Source organism: Vulpes lagopus, chromosome X (genome assembly GCF_018345385.1).
Source record: "Vulpes lagopus strain Blue_001 chromosome X, ASM1834538v1, whole genome shotgun sequence".
NCBI lineage: Eukaryota > Metazoa > Chordata > Mammalia > Carnivora > Canidae > Vulpes > Vulpes lagopus.
This window is the reverse complement of record NC_054848.1, coordinates 101,836,061-101,855,974: the sequence shown is the minus strand read 5'-3', so window position 1 is coordinate 101,855,974 and position 19,914 is coordinate 101,836,061. Positions and strand designations below refer to the sequence as shown.

The window sequence follows — 19,914 nt, the reverse complement described above, 5'->3', positions numbered from 1 at the left end:
AAAGCAGCCCAAGTGTCCATTAATTGATGAGTGGATAAAGAAGAGGTGATGTATATATGTGAGCATGTGTACACACACACACACAGACACACACACAAATATTATTCAGCCATGAGAAGGAAAGAAATCTTGCTATTTGCAGTGACATGGATGGAGCTACGGAATATAATGCTAAGTGAAATAAGTTAGAGAAGGACAAATGCCATATGATTTCACTCATATGTTGAGCTTAAGAAACAAAAAAACAAGGGAAAAAATAAGACAGAGGGAGAGAGAATAACCGGAAACAGACACTTAATTATAGACAACAAAGTGATGGTTACTAGAGGGGAGGTGAGTGAGGGCATGGGTTAAATAGACAGTGGAGCTTAAGGAGTACACTTGTCATGGTGACCACAGGGTAATGTATGGAAGTGTTGGATTGCTATATTATATACCTGAAACTCATGTAACACTGTATGTTAACTGATCAGAATTAAAATAAGACCTTTAAAAAAATAAAAGGTAATAGCAATATCTGAATCTAATTTATTATTGCTAAAATAAGAAAATCAAGTATTTATTTAGCTGTAACAGTAAGGAAATATTCTTGCTTTTGAGGCTTTTTCAAGTTTATCTACATCTTGTCAATAAGCTCCAACTTCTCACTGAGTCAAACAAGACAGTGCAGTTGGTGATACAGTTCACCACTATGCTGAAGGGCAGAAGCAACTGTCTATTTTTAAATGTAGCTTTCTAGAAGATTTTTGGGGAACAGCCACAGATATATTGCCATTTTTAGCCTAATCATTTTGTTGACCACAAGGCAGAACAGCAGCAAGCTCAGATGGGAAAACTGTAGTCATTATCCAAAGGTCAGACTTGATAAGCAGACTGCTTATTTCTTCCCCTAACTCCCATATGTTTGGAGGGGCATTTGGGCAACACGGGAAGTCAGAAATCTCACTGTCAAAAAACTATTTAAGTGATTTTATGCAAATAGAACTGGCTGTATTCTATGCAGAATAACAGGATTCCTGTCTTCAAGGAGTTCTTAGTCTTAACAAATGAAGCAGCAGCAGAAACTTTAGGCAGAGTCTATATCTATCCTGTTGCTTAGCTCAAAGTAGGCATCCCATAAATGTCATTTAGATGATTGGCTGAATGAATGGGTGGACAGACAAGTAACGAATGAACAATGAACTCCGAAAGGTAAAGCCTTGGAGTTACTGTTTAGAAAAGTGGAGACAACAGCTTGAAAATCATTAGCAGCAAAAAAAATAAATAAAATAAAATAAATACTTTAGCAGCATAACTGGAAAGTCAAGTATCAATTTCCACTAGACATTGAAGTAATTGAAATTTAGTCCAGGGGTGGAAAGTATATTTACTATTTTTATTAATTTATATCTAAAATGAAAATAAAATTTAAAATTAAGTCTAGCTCTTCTACACTCCATTGAATTACTATATTATGAAGACAGAAGTTACATTGAATGGTTTATCATAATTATTTTTAATCAATTTGATTTACTTTCTACCAAAAAATCCTACAGGTATCATTTACACTTTTTTTTTCATCAATGGTGGTCTATCCATCAGTAAAAACTTTAATCTGGGAGCATCTGGGTGTCTCAGTGGTTAAGCATCTGCCTTTGGCTCAGTTTGTGATCCCAGGGTCCTGGTATTGAGTCCCACATTGGGCTGTCCCCACAGGGAGCCTGCTTCTCCCTCTGCATATGTCTCTGCCTCTCTCTGTGTGTCTCTCATGAATAAATAAGTAAAATCTTAAAAAAAACCACTTTAATCCCAGTACAAACCCTACAGGGAAGGTAACATAGTACAAGGGAAAGATATGTAGCCAGAAGATGCGGGTTCTAGCTCCTCCTCACATTCATTATAACTTTTGGTAAATCACTGAAGCTCCCCTGAGATGCAGTTTTTTTGTCTACAGACCAAGGACATTAACCCTTTGCTCCATCATAGGGATGCTGTGAAAGTACTAAGATGTAAAATTTTGTAATAATGTCATTTATTGTTAGAGAAGGGATTAGAAATAATGTTATAGTGTTCCAAGACTTTGGTTTCTAGCATTCTGGTATAGAAGGTGGAGTGCAGTCACTGAATATTGGCTACCACCCTGAGAACATTCAACTTAAAGATGGTTATATAAAAGATTCCTGGGGCACCTGGATGGCTCAGTCAGTTAAGCATCCAACTCTTGATTTCAGCTCAGGTCATGAGATCGAGCTCGGTGATGGGATCTGCACTGAGTGCAGAGTCTGCTTAAGATTCTTCCCCCCTCCCTCTCGCTCTCCCTCTTGCTCCTACCCCTGTTCTTCCTCTGTGTCTCTTAAATAAAATACATAAATAAAATATTTTAAAAAAATATTCCTGAATGTCACCATTAAATAAAATGTATTTAACATTTAATTGTTGAACAGATTGTAAGGCATAAGTTTACAGTCCATTTAGATGGTAGTACTCTTTTGAAGATTTCTCTTTATATATCTAGGCTTTATTTGTATCTGCCAGTCTATATGGCATATTATGCATTTCTCTGGTTTGCTGTGAACAAAATGAAGTTGTTTCATTGATAGGCCCTCATAGAAGTTGACAAACACCAAAGCTGTTAGAAGCTTTGCTTTAATATAAGTGTCACTCCCACTAAACTGTAAAATAACCATTTCAATTTGGAGGATCATTATCCTATTTAAACATAAATCAATTCACTGTCCTCTAAAATGTGACTACGTTTAAGAGCAATAGGCAAGCCACAGCCATTCTCTTTCTCTGTGTGTTGGATGAGGTTGTAAGTGTGTCACCAAATGCTCAAATCCAGTTGTTACTGAAGCACAATCCAATCTTCAAGAGGGAAGACAACTATTAAGAATGAGCTTAGAAAAAAAGACGTTTTATAGATGTATTAAAATAGAAAACATAAGCTGATTAGGCAAAGTTCCAAAGATTCATTAGTTTATTAAAGTAGATTGAAATGAATGTTTGAGAGATTTAAATAAATTAACCTTTAATGAGTACCCAGGGGCCAAGGAAAAAGAATGACAGAGGATTAGGAGTATTTTGTCTGATTGTTGCATAATGCACACTGATTAGGTTTTTTCTGAATGCTCATTGCTGTATAACAATACTAATAAATAAAAAAGATTAAAATATCTCTAGATTGTAATTGTGTCTGCTCTTATGTGCACACAAATACCATGCTTGGATTTAATAGCAGTCCCTACAACTCTAGCAGAGACAAGAATTTTTGTCATTACATCATTATATTTTGAAATGTCTCATATGTGAGCAAAGCTTTGGTCTAATTAGGGTAAGTTTATTCCCGACATGCTGGACATGCTTTTGTCATTTTAGTGTTAGATTCTTATTCTGAGTTTTACAATATACATGCTCTAAATAATATTAATTGATAGCAAGTTACTTAGAAGATGTGTTTTTATTTAAACATCTTATTTTAAAAAAAAACTTTTCTAGACTTCCTTACAAGTTCTGGTTTATAATTAGAAAAATTCTTAAGGAGACTTTTTTGGGAGCAGTGTTGGAAATGCTTTGGTTTTTTTCATGTCACCTTAACCGTATTACTTTCAAATCATTTATTGATTGCAAAATAAGTTTTGAGTTGGTGGTACTAGGACAGCATTCTTCTAGACCTCACTCGTCTCTGATTTTCTACCTTATTACTGAGTTTTATATCAAGTTTTTATTAATTTCTTCCACCTACACTTTTGTTGTTGTTTACCTTAGAGCTTGTAGATCACAGGGTTCTACTCTCATTGTTTAGATGAGGAAACCTCAACCAAAAACAACTTGCCCATTTCCCATCTCAGTTGATGGAAGAGCAGATACCATAGTCTGTATCTTCATGGTCTGTTCTTCCACTAAACTGCCTCCTTTGCATTTTCATATTTTTACCAGATCATTCCTTTTTTTAAAAAAAAAAATTTATTTATTTGAGAGAGAATGTGTGATGGGAAGGGGCCGAGGGAGAGGGGATCATTGAGGTTATAGATGACATAAGCAAACCACACTGCCGCCTGATTTTATTAAAAGTAGTTGTAATTTAGACACAGTGCTTCCCAGCATTCTTCATGAGCATACATGTAGTAGAATAAATGAATGATCTACTCAAGGGCAGGGGCGACTGGCCTCCCGTCCCAAGGGTTGTAAGATTTGAAGCCAATCCTCAAGGCAGTTTGGAATGGAATCTTTCTCTGGAGATAAGAAGAAAAACACAATATTTCTGAAGTATTTTAGCTGGTATCTCCTGGAGCAAGGAAAGGAACATAATCCTGTAATTATACTTTGCCTAAAATTTTTTCAAGACATTAGTTTCTTTTTGTTTTTGCTAGCAATGCTTCTTTTTTTTTTTTTTTTTTTTTTTTTTTGCTAGCAATGCTTCTAATCTTTCTTTCAGCTTTTCCCTAGAAGCATCATAAATTGGACAAATTTAGGTCTAACCTATTTATATCACACAACCAATACAGTTCTCTGCATATTGTAGGTAATGAGTAAATGAACTTACCCTCTAAGTGCTGCCTGATTTTAACTTAAAAAAAAAAAAAACCTCTGGTCAGCATATACTCATCTGACCAGAGTTAGAGCAGTGGTTTTCAGTCCTGGCTGCACATTATAATCACCTGACACCTTTTAAAAACTAGATCTTAAGGCTTCACCTGGACCAAGTCCCATATAACTGGGTTATCTGATTAAGTCAGAGTTATATGGGTTGGGGCCCAGGTGTTGGTATTTTTTTAATGTTCCCCAGGTAACTTTAATATGTAGCCAGAAGTGAGATGCACTGCCTTAAAGTCTTGACCTTTTCTGGGGACATGCCTAACAAATCTGTGAGGTTGGGGACTGGGTCAAGGCAGAAGGCAGTTGGTGAAAAACAAAAGAATATGGGAGCTTTGGAGCACCTGGATGGCTCAGTGGTTGAGTGTCTGCCTTTGGCTCAGGGCATGATCCCGGGGTCCTGGGATCGAGTCCTGTATCAGGCTCCCTGCAGGGAGCCTGCTTCACCCTCTGCCTGTCTCTGCCTCTCTGTCTGTGTCTCTCATGAGTAAATAAACAAAATCTTTTAAAAAGAATATGGAAGCTTCTTTTGGCACTGTTCATGTTGTGGCAAACCCAATTTGGGTCACGTGTATCAGAGAAAACAATTGCCTTTTAGAAGCCCAAAGGGAGGACTCTTAAATAGAATTAGTTTAATGCACTGAGACTATATCGTCATGTTTGGCATCAGCCCAGGAGGCTAGGCTGCTTGGTCAGGTATCCATGGCCTTATTTCATTGCTATTTCATTTCTTCTTTCTGCCATCATCCCAGGCAAGTGCGCAATTTCCAGGAAAATCTGAGCCTGTAAATTTACCAAGGCTGTAAATTTACCAATCCAAATCTGTCTTCAAAGAATGCCTTTCCCCAAACCTATGGGGAAGGGGCTAAAAAAAATAACAAAAAGAACTTAATGGAAGGTGGAAATGGATTCAGTTAGGGAGTAATACAAGTTGAAATGATCCTCTAAATCAAACTAACACTGTGGCTTTTTGAAACCCATTCCAAGATCACAGGAATGTTAGTTGGAATGAGAGGATGTTTGGGTCTATTTCAGTCCTGGATTCTTCTTGAAGGCAGTTTTAGAAAGTTACTATGCCTTCACACTCTGACTTCATCTGTTACAATAGATTCCTCTATGGTGTAATCAGAATAACTGGGTTGTCCACTTGCTACCTCTGGGGTGCCTAGAATTCTCTTAAGGATCTATGCAGTGTTTAAGGCCTCTGTCTCAAGATGTAACAGGACTTTAACTTCCATGCAGTGCTCTTTTGTTGCAGAGAAATTCTTAAGTTGAAATGTTTATGGAATTGAATTCGGCTATAGCACTCTCTTCAACGCAATCCATCACTTCACAATCTCCTAGGAGCCCTGATTTGCTCTGTCAGTTGTTTGTCTGAAAGCATCTTTGTGAAATGAATTTACTTTAAAGTTAAAGATGATTAGAGTGCCTCTTCTCCAGGAGACAATTACATTGCTATATTCTGTGGCAGGATGAAAAACAACATAGCATTAATTTTTCCAAGCTTTCTTTGAGTATTGTTAAAAGGAGAAACATCAGGTTAATCCAAAATACTATAATAGCCAAAAGACAACTGCTATTAAAATGCAAGATTTTCTAATAAGACCATTTTGAGGAGTTGTTTGGGAGGAGAAAAGAGAGAATATGAAGGGAGGAATGGAAGGAATTTATTAAGTGTTCCTGACCTTCAAATATACTTTGTCAGTGAATGCTGTAGACAAAATAAACCAAGTCTGAGAACTATTATTAAAATGTTTTTCTCTCTCCTTAGCCCAATAGTATGTTATTCTACCTTTTAGATTCTGCTTTATATTTTTTTCTGCTTTATATTTTTCTGGATGAATTGATATCTTTTGACAGGCTTTGTTAAGAATACATAGTAAAGGTCAAGTATAAGCCATTTGCTGGTGTTCCCTGGCAGCCTTTATGTCATGGTAAATAGATATTGAAAGTGGTATTATTTTCAGCATAGGTTTGTGAATATGCTTCCATTGGGCTGTGCTTTTTCTCATACTGAAGTTCACAAACCTTGCATGATTTTCAAGACTGCAACTTAAGAGCTTTAAAATGGAGTCATCTCAGACTCCTTTCTTGCCCTCAATTCCCAGATCTAATTAGACATCAAATCCAGAGGATTCCACTTCATGAATAACTCTGAAATCCATTCACTTTTCCTCATGCATTACCACTGTCTGAAGTAATATTACTGTCATCTCTCCACTGTATCGGTCTGGTGTTCTGACTGGTCTGTCTCTGGTGACTTCTCACCTCCAGTGCATCCCTTATTCTGCCATAAGTGTAAGCTTTCTGATCTGTAAGACACAGATCAGATATTGGAAACCTTCCACCCAGAATACACACAAACCCAAAAACATCCAGAGGGAATCCCAAGTTCATCCTAATAAGTACTCTGATAAAAACGTTCTACATATTCCTGTGGAATGAGCCTTCGGGGATTAAGAAACATTTCACTAAAAAAAATAAAAATAAAATAAAAAAAAAAAGAAACATTTCACTGAAGAGGTGATATTTGATAAAAGTTTTGAAGGATGAATAAGAGCTCTCCAGGTGGAAAAAAGGGAAAATTGTAGTTCAAGCAAAGGGAATGGTATGTACTAAGCACAGAAAAGACAGCCCAGAAACAAATGCATGCATATACTATCCATTGATCATCAAGGCTACAAAGAACGTGCATGAGGAAAAGATAGTCTCTTCAGTAAATGGTGTTGGGAAAACTGGTATCCACATGCAAAGGAATGAATTTAGACCCTTTTCTTATACATACCCAAAAATAAACTCAAAATGGATTAAACGTTTAAATATAAAATTTTAAACTAAAATTGCTGGAAGAAAATATGGGGGAAAAGCTTTATGACATTGGTCTCAGCTGTGATTTCATGATATGACACCAAAATCATAGGCAACAAAAGCAAAAGCAGACATGTGGTACCACATCAAATTAAAAAGCTTTAGCACAACAAAGGAAACAATCAACAGAGTGAAAAGGCAACATACTAAATGGGAGAAAACATAAGGGGTTAATCTCCAGAATATATGAAGAACTCCTACAACTCAATAGAAAAAATCCCCTAATAACCAAATTTTTAAAAAGGGCTAAAGACTTGAATAGACATTTCTGCAAGGAAAATGCACAAATGGCCAACATGTATATGAAAGGATGCTTAATGTCACTAATTATAAGAGAAATGCAAATCACAACTACATGGACATCACCTCACAGTTGTGAGGATGCCATTAAAAAATAAAAAGTGTTGGCAAGGATGTGGAGTAATTGGAACCCTTGTACACTGTTGGTGGGAATGTGAAATGGTATAGCTATACTATGGAAAACATATGGAGGTTCCTCAAAACAAAATTAGAAATAGAACTACTGTATGATCTAGCAATCCCACTTCTGGGTATTTATCCCAAAGAAATGAAATCAGAATCAGAAAGATATTAGCACCAGTGTTCATGGTAACACTATCCACGATAGCCATGGTGTGGAAATTACCTAAATGTCTGATGGATAGATTAAGAAAAGTAGGATGTACAAACAATGGAAAATTATTCAGCATTAAAAAAGGAAATCCTGTTGTATGTAAGAACATGGGTGAACCTTGAAGACATTATGCTAAGTGAAATAAGCCAATCTCAGAACAACAAATCTTGCATGTCCACTTATGTGAGATATCTAAAATAGTTGAACTCATAGAATGTAAAATGGTGGTTACCAGTGGCTGAGAGGCAGGAGGTAACCATTGATTGCTAATCAATGGGCATGAAGTTTGAATTACACAAGATGAATAAATTCTAGAGATCTGCTGTACAACATCATGCCTATAGTTAACAATCCAGTACTGGACACTTAAAATTTAGTTAACAGTGTAGATGTTTAAGTGTTATTACCCAGTAAAAAAAATTTTAATAAAGAAGCACAAACATGAAAAGGCATAGCATATTTGAAGAATTTGAAAAGTGTGATATGAATGAAGCAAAGGGTACCTGTGGGAAGTAGCAAGAGATGAAGCTGATGCAGTAATTTGGGCCAGATTTTCTGTGTATTTATATGCCTTCCTTTCTGATTATGATATTTTTAAGGAAACTGTCTTAATGAGGCTTGAAACACTAGGGCCTAACATACTACCAGGCACACAGAATTGTTTGAATGAATTAGATGAATAAGAAGAGAGACTGTCAATATTATTTCATAGATTCAGTAATTCCAATACATACTGAATACCTCAGACTCCCAGCTGGAACAAAATTAAGATCCTACTTATTCTTTTATACAACAACAGTAAGCCTTGTTCCAAACGTAGATTAGTTATTTTTTTGCAAGCTTTTTCCTTTACAGTCATGTTGTCTTCTCAAGGGGTAGATTCTACCTTTCTCCTCAGTAGTAGGTTTGACTTCAGCCCAGGGCCATTTCGAAAGGAGTTTGTCACTTTTCAACACCTTGATACTCCTTGAGTGGAATTGTTATAGTGGAGGTATGGATCTATAAAAGATGCATTAACATATTACAGAAATATGTTTTCTCTGGTGTGTTTAACTTCACAGCTAAAGCGGATTGTTTTTCATACATTCTTAAAAAACTAGTCCAAATCAAGATCGAATATTAGGAGTGTGGAAAGCGTAACTCCAGGGGATCCCTGGGTGGCGCAGCGGTTCAGCCCGTGCCTTTGGCCCAGGGCGCGATCCTGGAGACCCGGGATCGAATCCCACATCAGGCTCCCGGTGCATGGAGCCTGCTTCTCCCTCCGCCTGTGTCTCTGGCGCTCTCTCTCTCTCTCTGTGACTATCATAAATTAAAAAAAAAAAAAAAAAAAAAAAAAAAAAGCGTAACTCCAGAACATTACTTGATACAGTATAGCAAAATTAGTGGGGTGGGGGAAGGAAGGAGGATAAAAGTTTTTGAACATGTGAGTGAAGATTTACTATATTTATGTAGTTCTGTCTTTAGGGAATGCTAAATTATAAATTCATCATTGGTTAATTAGAAGGCAATTAAAATTGTAGCACAGTGATTGGATAGTTAATGAAGGCTGAATGGAATGAAAAAAAGGAAATCTAGTGAAATTAGTGTGTACATTTTAGGGAAAACAGAGATATAAATGTTATTCGTGCAGTGCATCCGTCTTGAAAGATACCAATATATTTCTAGGATTAATTGATAAAATTAACCCTGCAAAGTCCAAAAGAGTTCCAGCTCTCACTCTCCCCTTCAGAGCATTCTACACTGAGATGCAGATTTATCTGACTGCTACTTCAATTTTCACTCACTTACAGCATGTGAAATTATTTTGCTGAACCTTGTTTACAATGTATTTACTGGCGTCTTAAGAATCTATTAGAACAAATTGGTATACTCTGTGTGTAGTAACTGTTCCTACTGAAAGGGCTGGCTCAGCCCAGGCTCCTGACCAGATCCAGCTGACTAGCTAGTTTTCAAAACCAGCAGAGTGGTTTCTGCAGGGAGAACTGTGCTTGCTTTTCATAATTACCTTAGCTTTATGAAATCAATCAGCCTGAAGGGAAGACCTCATTACAGATCTGACAAGATAGACTCCAGTTTCAATACCAGAACAACTCTCTGTCCCCAGGCTCTGAAATCTGCAATTATTTATTTTATTTAGACAGAGACACCCATAATACAGTGCCTCTAGGCACATACTCAGGCAAGTATTAAACAGATAACCTAATGGTCAGTGTGTTAGGAACCTGCCCTTTTGCTGTCACTCAAGTGGAAAATTGGTCAACAGGAATTGCAGTATGGCCTAGAGCCAGCTCAAAGCAGGCACTGATGAATCACCATCTTTCTAATCCCCCACCCTCAAAGATGTGGAGAGAAGGGTGGTTGCTGTAACTGTTCCCAGGGCTTAACTACAGGAAAATAAGACTCTCTTTTCAGTTACTCTGAAGACTGCCAGACTTTATCCTAAGGAAAATGATAAATCGTCCATCTACCATCTGTCACTTTGAACTGTTCTATCAAATCAACATTTTTTTGAACTTTGTTTTCTTCGAGGAATGTGATTTTGCTGTTTCCCAAGCCTTAAATTGTATGGGGGAAAAGAATCCTGAAGCATCCTTCTTCTTGAAGTTGGAAATACATATTTTGCTTTCCTGCTCACGGAACTCAAGCACCTTAATAGATTTAGTTTAGACTTTTCTGAAATAATTCACCTTTACTAGGCCTGAGACATGTCAGCCCCACAGGAAAAACACAGAAAACATTATGAGCATAGGAAAATATGGATTTGGGAGAGAAATAGTCCTTTTCCATTCCAGTTCTCGTGTCACTGTTAGCTATGTTCTCATAATACAGCACCCAGCTGAAACTGAGCAGTGATTAAAGCTTTGAAAGGAGGCATTTCGGTTTTAAGAGTAAAGTGTGGTTCTTTCTGTGTTGGAAAGTTCAAGGTGACAAATATGGTCTCCTCTCCTAAAAGTAGTACAAGCAAAGAGCCATCACTGACTATTCCCAGCATTATTTATTAATGTTTTACCTTGATAGCTGTGTATTATCTGAAAGAAAGAGAGCGTTATAATATGAATGCAGAGCTAACATCTCCCAAGCTGTAAATAGGATGTAGTCTGGGGGCCTGAAAAGCCAGCTGCTCAAACTTTCTTATTCCACTTCTGAGGCAAATTCATATAAACATTCGATTAGACTAGAAGGGAGCTATACACTTATTTCATGTCTAATATGTGCTAGACCCTAAATATACATTCTCTCATTGAATTTTCCTCACTTGCCTATAGGAGGGGGCATTATTCCATTTTATGGTGCAAAAGCAGTCTCAGATCAGGTGGCTTGTTTAATACCTCTTGTAAATGATACACCTAGTAAGTAGCCGATGTGGGTTTGAATCCAGGTCTATTCTAGAGCAGCACTGTCCAGTAAAATGTTCTGTGATGATGGAAATACCTACACTGTGCATACCAATAGAGTAGCCACTAGGTGTGTGTGACTATTGAGCATTGAAGTGTGGCTTAGTGCTGCTCAGGAACTTTTCATTTCATTTTAATTTATTTAAACTTAGATTTAAATACTTTACATGGCTACTGTGACTGACGGCTACTGTATTGGACAGTACATCTCTCGGGATTGCCTTTTCTTGACTGTAAAGCAGAAATCTGTAACCTGGTATCTATTGAACTATTAAGAAAAGATCCATATATGGAGATTCTTTTATACTGTTTTCTCATATAAGGGTCTTAGTCAGTGGAAGGACAGTTTTGCCTTTGGAAATGGAGAATGAATTTATGCAGAATCAAGGTTAGGGGTAGAGTGTACGATCATCCACCACAACTCCCCAAAGAGTCTTCAGGGATTCTAGAATAGAGGAGATAACAGGAATGCTGAAGGAACCTCAAAACCATACTTCCTTCTTCACTTCAGGCAGCAGGTTGGTTGGCATCCAGGGTGGGAAACATGACTATTGTGCCCAAGTTGTACCTGAGTTTGATTCAGCACACATTTCTGGAGTGCTTATAACATTGTACAAGCATTGTGCCCAGCATCATGGAGGAGGAGATTTTAAAAATGACTGAGATGTAAAGTGTGTGCTAAAGGGGTTTACGACCTAGTGGCTGACAGTGGGTAAGGCAGGAGGGAAGGGAGGATAAGACAAATGCTCAATGAACTATAGCACAAGGCATGCTCTAAAAGGCATATGAAAAATGGTGATTAAGATCTGAGGAGAGGGCGGCCCCGGTGGCGCAGCGGTTTAGCGCTGCCTGAAGCCCAGGGCGTGATCCTGGAGACCCTGGATCGAGTCCCACGTCAGGCTCTGTGTATGATTCCTGCTTCTCCCTCTGCCTGTGTCTCTGCCTCTCTCTCTCTCTTTCTCTCTCTATGAATAAATAAAATCTTAAAAAAAAGATCTGAGGAGAACTAGAACAGTGTTTTATAATTTTTTTTAAAAAGGCCAAGTTCCTTGTATTATTAGCTATACAGCCTTGGGAAACTTACTTAAACTCTGCAAGTTTGCCTTTTTTTGTGATAAAATGGGAATAATAACTAGAAAATAAAATTAAAAGATAATGTTTGTAAAGCAGAACACATTCTTAACAGCCAATGAATGATTGATACCCTGGTAGCCCCATTCCATTGCTATATATGTAATGGGTGGAACTGGATAGGGAAAGGCATCATGAAGGAAATAGCACCTGAGATAAACCCTTACAGAAGGATAGTATTTTGAAGGTTAGAAATCAAAAAGTAGGTGGTGGAGCAGTGTGAGCTAATGTGTGGAAGTAGGAAAGTACTGGAATGATTCATTGAACACCAGGTAGTCCCATTTTTCTAGAGTGTCAGTCTTTTCTATTCAAAGCATGATTCCCCCACACCAGCAGGATCAGCATCATCTGGGACTTGGTAGCAAAGCAGACCACAACCCAGGCTTATTAAATCAGAGTCTGCATTTTAAAAAGCTCCCCTGGGAACATGTATGCACATTAAAGTTAGAAAAGTGTTGGGGTAGAGTACAAGCTGGGGCTTGGTAAGAGTGCTCAGAATGGGTCGTGGGGCCTTATTTTAAAGGACTTGAATGCCTGACCAAGTAGTTTGAGGAGTCCCTAAAAATTGCTGAATGACCACTGTCAATAAAAATCTACCTGTCACCCGTATCACAGCTTGAAAGGGTGACATAAATGTAAATTTTCCCCTGAAAGTTTTTATGTTCACCACCATTCAAGCAAGTCCTTTAGTAGAAAAAGATTTTGGCCCTTTCTCTGTTCCCTTTGCTCCTTTATTCTTTTATGATTACTCTTGTTTCAACTAAGCCTGTTACACAGAATATTGGACTCATGAAATTGACAAAGTAGGTTTCAATTTTTTGACATCAGCTAAGACCCAGAACTGAGAAATTTCATTGGTTTTGGTTGCTAACCCCTGTGGCTGGAGAGTGATATTGCCACCCAAGTCTGTGAGACATTGCAGATAAACCTCAGAAGTAGCAAGTGGAGCAGCTCAGTAGTGAGAGCTGAAAGTAGGGAGTCAGAGGTTTTCAGACCTACACTGAGGAAGGAGGAGAGGCTTTCAGGGATGGATAAATCCTACAAAATCACCTGCCAGCACATTAAGGTCCTGACCATTATGCTAATAACCCCGTGTTTCTCCAAAACTTTTGAATGAATTAAAAACTAATTTGGAGACCTCTACTTCCCCTTGCCATGGAGTCCCATATCTGATTTCAAACTGAAGTTACTTGGAAAATAGGACTCAGGTTACAGAAATTTGTTTTATACACAAATTAGCTATAATGTTACTTTTGCCAAAAATGGATATCCTATTTTTTCAATCTAAATGTCTATCTTGAGATTCTTGCCTTGAATTGAATTTACCAGATTTCTCAGGACCTAACCATTTTCTTTGAAAGGGAACTAGCTCAGAGTATAATTGTGTTTCCTTTTTGCTAAGATTGTACCACCTTAAGTCATTGGGCTGCAGCTGCAAATAAGTGGCAGGGACCCACAGGGTCATATTTCCCTATGATAACCTGGAGCAATCATTAAAAGTGTTAGATTGCATCATGAAGGTTAGTCCTAATTTGACCTGATAGTGAAAAGCTCTGTAAAGTGAACTGTGACAGTAACTATAACAGCAGCTGGACACAAAGAGATCATTGATCTTCTTTCACAAGAGTCATGAAAATTCTTCAGTGCTCTCCTCAAAGCCCAGGAATCATTTGCATCTGTATGGCAGACATCATTGCATGTGAACTCATTGAGAACCACACTTTATTCTGAGATGTTTAATTTGTAGTTCCATTAGATGAGAAATGTCATTCTTCAAGGACCCCACCCCCACCCTTCCACAATATATGCATACTCTCTAAAGTTGCCTCATGTGTATTATGAAGTCAGATAATCTGTATTTTGACTTGACATGAAATAACAACTGGTTAGCTCTCTAAACCAGTCAACCTGGTTTTGGAGGAGATTACATTACCACATGGACTGAATTGTGATCATAAACTACAGCAATAGCAAAAACCTATATAACACTAATGTTTATTATCTGTTTTCCTCTATTTTTATCAATTTGTGCTTCCCTTTAGACAGACTGTATATTTTGTGGGGTTAGGCAACAAGGGGACAAGCTGGGAGGAGAAATGAATGAGCAAAGTTCAAAGTTTTATTAAATTTATTCCCAGGAATGAAAGGGCAAGGACTATGAGAACTATATAAGACTTTAGATATTTTCTTTTTTAAAGATTTATTTATGAGAGAGAGAACGAGAGAGAGAGAGAAAGAGAGAGAGAGAACGTGGGGGTGAGAGGCAGCGGGAGAGAGAGAGAGAGAGAATCCCAAGCAGACTCCCCACTGAGCATGGAGCCAAATGTGGGCTCGATCCCAGGACTCTGAGATCATGACCTGAGCATAAATCAAGAGTCAGATGCTCAAATGACTGAGCCACCCAGGCGCCCCAGACTATGGAAAATTTCTAACATTGCTCTGTTAACTATTCATGACTCCCTCATTTGTTTTTCTTGTAGTGATTATCAGTAGAACCTTAAAATTTAGGCTTGCCATTTTAGACATTTAGACATGACAATTTAGACATTGCTCCTATTCTAAGTACAATAAATGAGTTAATAGTTGAATAAAATGCATCATCCTTTACAGGCAGTTTGAGGGAGATGAAAAGAACCCTTAAAATAGAGGAGGTGGTAGTTTTGAAAAGGTAAGCAAACAAGGTGAACCTTTGGAAGCACAGCAAGGAAAGGTCCCCAGGCGAAGAAGTCCCCCAGTACATCCTCACTCCTGGCCCCAGGTTTTGGCCTGTCAAGAATTCTATAGATAAGATCCCTGTGCTGCATAAAAGGATGAACTAAATACCCTCAAAAGTGTCTTCCTCATCTACTATTTTACTAATATTTTCCTAATCTTAATGGTTTCATATGCCTAGCAGAAAAATAGGAGAAATACCTTCCATAAGAGATTTACAGATAAATTCTGTAGTCTTGGTGAGAATTATAATATGTTCATTGATAATATTTTACATTTAAGTCATAATTTCTATAGTAAGAATTCTTGAAATTAAAATGATAGTTTTCTTTTTAGAATTTACATCCTTTTAATGGGGCTATTTTACTTACAGTGGCATTTAGCTTAGATTACATATACATGACATTGAAAAGAGCCTCTAAGTACCTATTGATTTACTGATTTATTGGTTTATTTAGTGTTGTCTTAGGGGAGGAAGAAAACAATACAATAAAAGTAGCTAGAAAGCACTGGTGTCAGAGGATTTTACTATCTCTAGCCCTTGTTCTTAAACTACAAATCTTTGGAGACTGTATTCAGTCCCAGATAATAGAAAATGCAGATTCATATTCAATGAATCAACTTACTGAGTGATATGTCTTTCTCACCTTGATATGAGAGCCTTTTCTATAAGAAACAACACCTGAGATGGTATGCTAAATTATCAGGGGTTTCACATATCAGGATCACGTATGAGGTGAATAGTCAGAAAATACTTGAAATCTCAGTTTTATTTAGTGCCGAACAAAAATCTGTGCACTGGTATGAGGAACAAAATACTTAAATCCCTAAAGTTATCATCTGGGAATAATTAAAAGGCAAAACAATTATAGTAAATATCTATGACTGAATACTTTTAATTTAGCATATTCTTTTCCTGGACTCCAACTTTTAGAAAAAGGTATGAACAGCAATGAAAAGATTCAATGCAGAAAGTAGGATCTGTCCTTGGATCAGAGCAAATTTAGACCACTCTCCACACATTGTGCATCAACAATTCTAGAAATTGAAATGGAATAGAAATAGAAATTCAAAATTGTGGCAGTGGCTGTTAATATTTATTGAGTATCTGCTATATGCCAGATTTAATGCAGAATGTTCTACATACATAATTTCATTTTAATTCTTTTAACAGTCCCATGAGTAAGGCATTGTTATTAGCTTCCTTTTATAGATTATGGCTCTGAAGCTCTGTAAGATCTTCAGTCATCTACTTAATAAGGCAGGGAAATGGACTAATATATTATTCCGTAAAATTATCAAGTGCAAAACAAAATTTAAAAAATTTCCAATTAACCATCATTAATCAGAAGCTTCTAATCCCTGAGTATTTCTTTTGATCAAGCAAAATACTTTCGATCAAAGTATTTATTTTTCACCATCCTGGAATATAGTAATCAAATTATGGAGATGCATTTGAAATCTAATTATTTTAAGTAATGTTGATATAATCACCATCAGAAATTTTAAGTTGTGGCATTAATTCTTGATTATCAGTTGTCACGTCTTTAACTACATTGGTTAATGGAATGAGTCACCTACCCCCTCCCTATTGAGTATTAATTAATTAATTTAACTCTCACTATGTGCCAGGCATGGTGTTAGGCACCAGGATACAGTTGGGGGGTGAGGAGTGGGGTAGAGTGTTTGGTGGGAGATCCTCCTAAGAAGAATTTACAAACTTACAGGGAAAAATGTTTTTAATTCACTTAGAATAATAAGGTAGTAATAACTTTGAATATATATATTTTGTCTTGTTTATCTTTGCAACAACCCAGTACAAATGTTATCACTCCCCTTTTACACATTATGAAACTAAGACTAAGGGAGATTACATGAATTGCCAGCAGGTAAAAGACACAGCCAGGATTTTAACCCCAATCTGTCAGGCTCCAAAACACATACTGTTTCCATTATACTGTTCCATCTTCCATGGAACTTGTTTTTGTTCAATATATATTACAGAAAGAAATACCAAGAAAAGTTCTGCAATAGTACACTACTCACACTTGACTCTGGGACCAGTCAGGTGCATGAAACATCTCCATTTGTAAATTGTATTAAAATCTAGTTTTCTTTGAAAATAGTCTTGGTCATTATTGGAATGTTTTTAATACATAGCAATTGATGTTTGTTTCTTTAGTTCTAATCATGGTAGGGATTTAATAGAACCTGGATATGATGCAGTGAACAGTTGACTTAAGATACAGAAGTGAGTTTTCATTCTTTCACTTGGTTACTGAGATGATGTAAAGAAGAATGTTTGACAAGTCCCAGAAGACATTTAATGGAGGTGTTCCAAGTGGAGTCTGATTGCTGAAGAAATGGTATTTGTTATGCGGGCTGAAAACATTAGCATAGGGATACTTTTAACTTAAAACAATAATGTAAAGACATTTTGTTAGAACCTTAGCATTCCTTTTACTGAAACTTGATTGACTTTTAGCTGACTGGACTCCAAGCTTTTATTAACTTTTTACAACATTGTCTCCTGAATTGTATAGTTGTGGGCCATAGAAAAATGAAGGGTTAAAGATTGAGCCCTGGCAAGCCAACCCGATTCCTTTTGATAGGATTAGAGAACCATTGGCTAAAAGGCTTAAGAGAGATCACCTAACTTTGGTCTTTAACAAAGCTTTTGATCCCACATTTCATGAAACTTTAATTGAAACACTTGAAATTCCCAGTACTGCTGCCAGAAGAGTAAGAAACTCTCTGCACGTCCCTGGCTGAACCATATAAGACTTGGAGAGTAGAACGTGCCTTTTGCCATTTTAGATGGTGCAGCACCGAGTAGTAAAGTAACCATGCTCTAAGCATCCTTTGAAAAGGATAGGAGTAACACTACCCAAACCCAAGTCATAACTCTCCATTACTCCAAGTACAAACTTACCCCTTGCAAATTCCATATCTTTGTTTCCTTTTCTGAGTTGCTATAAAGTTGCAGTTTTCTTTTTTGGAAACTGCTGTTATCATTGGCAGTGTCTTTGACACCAGGATAGTGTCATGATTATAGCTACATCAACTCAACAACCCTTGCAGTGAAAGAAAAAATGGAAAAATGTCAAGAGATAACCTGAGAGAGGTTCCTGGGTAGCTCAGTCAGTTAAGCATCTGCCTTCAGCTCAGATCATGATCCCAGAGTCCTGGGATCTAGCCCCACGTTGGGTTCTCTACTCAGCGGGGAGCTGCTTCTCCCTCTTCCCGCCCCCCAGTTCATGTTATTTCTCAAATAGATAAATAGATAGATAGATAGATAGATAGATAGATGAATGAATATATATATATATATATATATATATATATATATATATATATATTCATATATATTTTTTTAAAGAGATGACTTGAGGAATACATGACCAGGCTTTTTCAAAGGAAGAGTGAGTTCAACCATACACTTAATGAGGGTCCTATCTCTTTAAGGAAGGAGGTAGAAGATAATTGATAGCTTGTGGCCAAAAATGTTAACTTCTCAGAAACATCAGGGATCTTCTCAATGACAGAGCCACAGTCTTATAAGACCCAATATTTTCATTCTGTACTCTTCAACAAAATCTGGATAAATTACAGAGGGCAACTGGCTTTCAGGAACTCACCTGTTATTCCAAAGTTCTTAAGATTTAGCGAGTTTTTCTCTAGTGTCTCATATAATACAATCTGAGACATCCCAGTCCTTAATGGAGTCTGGATTTTGGCTTTCTTTTTCTTCTGTAGGATTGAACCAGCTGCCCTTTGACCCTGCCAACAACAACGAACCCCTGCAGTTTGGTAGTGCCAGTGGCCCTCTGGTCACAGAAGGCCTCATTGAGAATGGAGGGGAATCAAGCAAGAAAAGAAAGAGAACAAATGCTCCTTCAGGTAAGCTAGGCAATGATGCACCGTCTTGAGCCAGTGCTACTGAGTCACCATTTTCCCAGAGCCTAGTATGTGACTGGCATTGTGCTGGCATTTGTAGGAACTACAGGAACCAGAAAGAGTCCCCTGCCCTCAAGGAACCTGTGGTGGGAGGGGGGAAGCACAGACAATAATTCAAATAACAAGACAGAGTATCATTGGTGCTGTGGTAAGTGTGGAAAAGGGGGGAAAAACAATGGGAGCACAAACGGGGAAGAGTGAATTCAGATTTGGGCATCATGGAACACTTCACAGCAGAAGTGAGATTTGTAGGGGTGCCTGGGTGGCTCAGGTGGTGAAGTGTCCAACTCTTGATTTCAGCTCAGGTCATGATCTTGGGGTCACAAGATTGAGCCCTGAGTCAGGCTTTGAGATCGAGTCCCACATCAGGCTCTGCACTGGGCATGAAGCCTACTTGAGATTCTCCCTCTCCCTTTTCCCTTACCACCATCCTCCCACCTCTCTAAAAAGAAGTGACCTCTGTAACTGGCCATTGTTTGGGTAGGCCTGAGACAAAAAAAATGAGTAAAGAGCATTGATTTTAGTAGAAGCATTGCATGGATGAATGGTTTGGGGATACATTTTTCTTTGTATGTACATGTGGTGGGCTACCCTCACTTTTACTTGTAATGCAGATAACTGCATATAGTTGTAGCCACCCCACCT

General features: G+C 37.6%; 1 protein-coding gene across 17 annotated transcripts in view; it reads left to right on the top strand.

Moving 5' to 3' along the window:
* The window catches only part of ENOX2 (ecto-NOX disulfide-thiol exchanger 2), a 263,263-nt gene that overhangs the window by 81,343 nt on the left and 162,006 nt on the right, over nucleotides 1-19,914 (top strand). For 15 of the 17 annotated variants that reach the window (XR_005985635.1, XM_041740642.1, XM_041740641.1 and 12 more), the window contains one exon: nucleotides 19,069-19,212. The exons of the other annotated variants lie outside the window; for them this stretch is intronic. The gene's annotated coding sequence lies outside the window, so the exon portion shown is untranslated. The remainder of the gene's footprint in view (nucleotides 1-19,068; nucleotides 19,213-19,914) is intronic. 17 annotated transcript variants of the gene reach the window in all.